Raw genomic sequence first — 6478 nt, 5'->3', positions numbered from 1 at the left:
AAGTATCTGACTCCTCCCATAAAGTCCAGACTCAGCAGAAGGATAATACTACAGAGTATGAGATCTTGCTTGTCCAGGAAGTACAGGAGAGGCCAAATGACTGGAAAGCATAACTCTTTAGGGGCAAACTTTGACAATGGGAGACAGGACACAGGAGTACTAGCCAGTAAATTCTCTCTTCATTCTTTCCTAGTTTCACTCTTTTGCATGTAACTGTACAATTTTCTCAACACCATTTATTAAAGAGACTGTCCTTTCTCCATTGTATATTTTTGGCTCCTTTGACATAAATTAATTGACCACATATGCATTGGTTGCGAATCTTCTTTTGTTGAAAATAGAACAAAGAGTAAATAAATAAATATCATAGTATGGAGAGATAATTTGAAGGGCCACAAGAAGTTGTTTGTTTCTTTGAAATATTTTCCAACAGTATAGATCTCATGAATCAAATCTTCCATGCAGATGATGCCATATTTACCAAGAGATTGAGCAATCAATGTGTTATGTGTCAGGGCAATTGCTTTTTGTTAATTTTGCTGTACCATGCTTATAGTTCAGTTCATTTACTGACTTCAGGTTTGAGTATCCCCATGTAGTATATGGTTGCACAATTTTCAACAAGTTAATTGAAGCCATGTCAAGCTTAATAAAGGTTCCTCATATATGGGTTAAATTCTCCACTCATGCCCTAGCCAGTTTGGCTCAGTGGGTAGAGTATCGGCCTGCAGACTGAAGGGTCCTGGGTTTCGATTCCGGCCAAGGGCACATGCCCGGCTTGCGGGCAATATCCCCAGTGTGGGGCATGCAGGAGGCAGCCAAGCAATGATTCTCTCTCATCATTGATGTTTTTATCTTTCTCTCCCTCTCCCTTCCTCTCTGAAATCAATAAAAATATATTTAAAAAAAATTCTCCACTCATATGAGCTGCGCTTGCCAAATGGGCTGAGCAAGCTCCCATTATGTCTAAAGAAGACCTTAGGGCAGAATGCAGAAATATTTGAGTAGGAGACTGGTAGTGTGAAGTGAATTGGAATGACCTAACACAAATACAGTTTAAATCAGAGATGAATTGTGGATATGTGATATGGGTGGTACCAGAGACATGTCACAGAGGTAGAGAGTACAACTCTTATAATAATTATTTTTTTAAATTAAGGATGGAGTTTCCTCAGAACATGATCAGCTAAATTTGGAATCATTACATTTCAGTGCTAAACCTTCCTTCTAAAATTCAAATTTAGTTTTTGGTCAAGTTAGGATGCAGTAAGAATACAATGTTTATTACATTATGTTCATTGATTTTCTATTACATGCAATTTGCAGTCTATGTAGGGGAGTTAAGGTATTTTATAAGATGTACAAATTGGTGAATGATTCAGAATAAAATATAAATAAGTAAAGTGCCATAAATTTAGAGACAGGGCGTGTTCAGGAAAGGAGAACATTCTTAAGCTCATTCTTAAAATATTAAAATTTTTTCCTATGGGCAGAGGTGTACTTAGTGTATTTGATACCAGAATTGGTTCATTTTGTAAACACATTTTTCCTCTAGATGGAAAATTATTTTTAGTAAAGAGCAGAAAATGAAATGAATAATCATAATGTCAGACAATAAATGCAGACAGTGAGAACTTTTTTTATTGAGATACTAGAGGCCCAATGCATGATTAAATCGTGCACATGTAGGGCACCCTAGGCCTAATCTGCCATCAGGGCCATGTCTGCCACCCCATGAAGCCTCGCACACTCCACAGATGCTGCTCGTGGCCCGCAATGCTCCAGAAGTCCTGCCCGCCACGACTGCCGTGGGACCCATCAATGCACCTCCTGGTGAGTCCGGTAGTTGGTCGTGATGCCGTGACGGTGTCATGACCACAGGCCTTTTATGATATAGATAATTGACATACAACATTATATTAGTTTCATGTTTACAACATAATGATTCAATATTTGTGTATATTATAAAATGACTAGAGGCCCGGTGCACAAAAATTTGTGCACTCGGGAGGGTCCCTCAGCCTGTCCTGTGCCCTCTCGCAGTCTGGAACCACTTGGGGGATGTCCACCTGCTGGCTTAGGCCCGATCCCCGGGGGATCGGGCCTAAGCTTGCAGTCAGACATCCCTCTGGCAGCCCGGGAGCCCTCAGGGGATGTCCACTTGCCAGCAGGGAGCAGACCTAGCTGCATTCAGACATCCTTAGTGCTGCTGAGGAGGCGGGAGAGGCTCCCACCACCACCACCGCTGTACTGGCAGCCAGCAGTCTGGCTTGTGGCTGAGCAGAGCTCCCCCTGTGGGAGCACACTGACCACCAAGGGGCAGCTCCTGCATTGAGTGTCTGCCCCCTGGTGGTCAGTGTGTGTCATAGTGACCAGTAATTCCTAGTCGCTCTGCTGTTAGGATCAGTTTGCATATTACCCTTTTATTATATAGGACAAAGGCCTGGTGCATGGGTGGGGGCCGGCTGGTTTGCTCTGAAGGGTGTCCTGTATCAGGGTGGGGGTCCCGCTGGGGTGCCTGGCCAGCCTGGGTGAGGGGCTGATGGCTGTTTGAAGGTTGGCCACACCCTCTTCAGGGAGGGGGGTCCTGCTGGAGTGCCTGGCCAGCCTGGGTGAGTGGCTGATGGCTGTTTGAAGGTTGGCCACAGCCCCTTCAGGGTGGGGGTCCCCGCTGGGGTGCCTGGCCAGCCTGGGTGAGGGGCTGATGCCTGTTTGCAGGCTGGTCAAGCCCCCCAGCAGGGACCCTCACCCCATGAGGGTGTGGCCATCCTGGGTGAGGGACTGATGGCTGTTTACAGGCTGGCCACAGCCCCCAGCCACCCAAGCTCCCAGTGGAGGCTGGCTGGAAGCAGGTATCTGGGATTTATTTAGCTTCTATAATTGAAACTTTGTTGCCTTTTGTGGAGGCCACAGCTGGCCAGAGCTGGCGGGAAGCTAGGCTTCCTCCATCACTGGGGTGACCAAGCCTCCTGCTTGCTCCAGCTCCGTGGCTGCTGGCCACCATCTTGGTTGGGTTAATTTGCATATAGTCGCTCTAATTGGCTGGTGGGCATGGCCTGGGCGTAGCAAAGGTACGGTCAGTTAGCATCTTTGTCTTTTATTAGTGTAGATTACCACAATAAGTCTAGTTAACATTCATCACCACATGTAGTTAGAAAAATATTTTTGTGTGTGATGAGAACTTTTAATATCTAGTTTCTTTAAAACTTTCAAATATACAATACAATATTATTAACTATAGTTACCATACTGCACATTACAACCCCAGGACTTATTTCTTTTCTTTTAATTGATTTTAGAGAGGAAGAAAGAGAGGGAGGGAGGGGGAGAGAGAGAGAGAGAGAGAGAGAGAGAGATCCCTTGCCTCCTATGCACGCCCTGACTGGGGATCACACCCACAACCTAGGTATGTGCCATTGATGGGGAATCAATCCACAACCTTCCAGTGCATGGAACAATGCTCCAACCAACTAAGTTGCACTGGCCAGGGCGGGACTTATTTATTTTATAACTGAAAGTTTATACCTTTTGACCACCTTCACCCTTTTTGGCCACCCCTTACCCCCTGCTCCTGGCTATCATCAATATGTTCTCTATAGAGCAGACCAGTGGTTCTCAGAGAGGAGGAGTATTGGGAGACTGGGTAAACAAGGTGGAGGGATTAACAAGTACAAATTGGTCATTTCAAAATAATCATGGGGATGTAAAGTACAGCATAGGGAATATAATCAATACTATTGCAATAACTATGTATGGTGCCAAGTGGGTATAGGAAATATTGGGGGAATACTTTGTAAAATATATGATTGTCTAACCACTATGCTGTACACTTGAAACCAATACATAATAATATTGAAAGTAAACTGTAATTGAAAAAGAAATGTTTGGGTTTTGTTTGTTTATTTAGATTCCATATATAAGTGAAGTCACCTGGCATTTGTCTTTGTCTGTCTGATTTATTTCCGTTAGCATAATACACTTAAGTTCCACCCCTTGTGTCACAAATGGTAAGATTTCCTTCTTTTTATGGCCGAATAATATTCTATTGTATATAAATGCCACATTTTCTTTATCCAATCATCTATTGATGGACATTGGGGTTGTTTTCATATCATGGCTATGGTATATAATACTGCAGTGAACATAGGGATACATATATCCTTTTGAATTAGTGTTTCATTTTATTTGGATAAATACCCAGAAGCAGAATTTCTGGATCATATGATAGTACTATTTTTAATATTTTGAGGAACCTCTATATACTGTTTTCCATAGTGGCTGCATCAATTTTCATTCCTATCAACAGTGCACCAGGGTTCCCTTTTCTCCACATCCTTGCCAACATTTGTTGCTTGTTATTTTTTTTAATAATAGCTATTCTAACAGGTGTGAAGTGATATCTCATTGTGATTTTGATTTGCATTTCCCTGATAATTATCAGCACCTTTTCATGAACCTGTTTGCCATCTGTTTGTCTTCTTTGGGAAAATGTCTATCCAGGTCCTCTGCCCATTTTTATTATTATTATTATTATTATTATTATTGATTTCAGAGAAGAAGGGAGAGAGAGAGAGAGAGAGAGAGAGAGAGAAGAGAGAGAAGAGAGAGAAACATAAATGATGAGAGAGAATCATTGATTGATTGTTTCCTACATGCCCAACACTGGAGATCGAGGCTGCAACCTGGTCATAATCGAACCCAGGAATCAACCACTGCCCCATGCCGGCCGGGCTCCTCTGCCCATTTTTAAATAAGATTATTTGTTGTTTTGATATTGAGTTGTATGAGTTGTTTATATATCTTAATTATTAGACCATTATCATATACATGATTTGAAAATATTTTTTCCCAATTGGTAGGTTTGCCTTTTCATTTTGTTGATGATTTCCTTTGCTGTGCAGAAGCTTTTTAGTTTGACATAGTCCCGTTTGTTTATTTTTGCTTTTGTTTTGTTGTCTTTGCTTTTGGTGTCATATCAAAAAAATCATCACTAAGACCAATGTAAAAGAACTTACCATCTGTGTTTTCTTCTAGGAGTTTTACGGTTTCAGGTCTTATGTTCAAGCCTTTAATCCATTTTCAGTTCATTTTTGTATATGGTGTAAGATAATGGTCCAGTTTCATTCTTTTGCATGTGACTGTACAATTTTCTCAACACCATTTATTAAAGAGACAGCCCTTCCCCCATCCTATGTTCTTGGCTTCTTTGTCATATATGCATGGGTTGAGAATCTTCTTTTGTTGAAAATAGAACAAAGAATAAATAAATATCACAGTATGGAAAAATAAAAAATAAAGGATTAATACTTTTTAATGAGTTTATTTTTTAAAGGGGAAAGAAATGTATATTTACATATTGTTCTGTTGCAGTAATGAATAACATTTTATTTTTTATCCTTAATTTCTGCATATTTGTCAATGACTTCATCAAAATTGATCTTAATATACCCATATCTAATAGAGAATATAGCCAGATTTGTCAATTTATCTTTACTCACTGTTGATTGGAGAGAGAGAGAGACAGAGCGAGAGAGGGAAAAATCAATGATGAGATGGATTCATCAATCTGCTGCCTCCTACATCCCCCACACTGGGGCTTGAGCCTGAAACTCGGGCATGTGTCCTGACCGGGAATCGAACCGTGACTCCTGGTTCATAGGTTGACACTCAACCACTGAGCCATGACGGCCAGGCAAGAACTTTTTCTATTGACTTTAATTTTTATAAGTTTCTTTCAAATAAAAGCAACATATCTACAAATAGTTAGAAAAAGTCTTAAACAAAAAGATAAGCTTGGCAAAGATTCACAAAAGTCCCATTTAACGATACATTTTAGACATTACATATCTGTTTCTTTAAAATTGATTTTAGCAGCTTTCAAATGTCCCTGAATTTAAAATTTTAAACACAGATAAGGACTCCATTTAATCATGTAAAATGACAGAATTGAAGAAACTCAATTCTTTTTTCATCTGTTATTATTTATATCAAAAAATTCTGTTTAAATGCAAAATATTTAGTAGCTCAGGGGTTGGAGACCCCTGTAGTAAATTCAAACAATTCGGAACCATTATGAACTTACTTTAAAAACAAATGTGAGCCCTAGCTGGTTTGGCTTAGTGGATAGAGCATCGGCCTGCGGACTGAAGGGTCTCGGGTTCCATTCCAGTAAGGGCATGTACCTCAGTTGCAGGCTCAATCCCCAGCCCTGGTTGGGGCTCATGCAGGAGGCAACCAGTTGATGTATCTCTCTCACATCAATATTTCTCTCTCTGTCTCCCCCCTCCCCCTTCCACTCTCTCTAAAAATCAATGGAAAACTATCCTTGGGTGAGGATTAACGGCAACAACAAGAAAGCATCTGAGTCTGAGTGTCTTGGAGGCTGATTCCAAATTAAATATTGTATCCATGTAGAATACAAAAATGTGCTAATTGGAAGCTTATCATTAAAACTGACAGTGTAACCACAAAATTATTT

At 40.7% G+C, this 6478-nt stretch overlaps 1 long non-coding RNA gene across 1 annotated transcript in view; it reads right to left on the bottom strand.

Annotated features, from left to right (window-relative positions):
* Positions 1–1705: 1705 nt before the first annotated feature.
* LOC139001796 (uncharacterized) overlaps positions 1706–6478 on the bottom strand; it is a 29809-nt gene continuing 25036 nt past the window's right edge. The window contains exon 3 of the long non-coding RNA XR_011470107.1: positions 1706–1883. This is a non-coding gene — a long non-coding RNA (uncharacterized lncRNA). The remainder of the gene's footprint in view (positions 1884–6478) is intronic.

This window comes from Myotis yumanensis, unplaced genomic scaffold (assembly GCF_028538775.1).
Source record: "Myotis yumanensis isolate MYYU_CA2020_CCGP unplaced genomic scaffold, mMyoYum1.0.hap1 SCAF_2, whole genome shotgun sequence".
Taxonomy (NCBI): Eukaryota; Metazoa; Chordata; class Mammalia; order Chiroptera; family Vespertilionidae; genus Myotis; species Myotis yumanensis.
The sequence above is the reverse complement of the archived record's forward strand: the minus strand, read 5'-3'. Positions and strand labels throughout refer to the sequence as shown.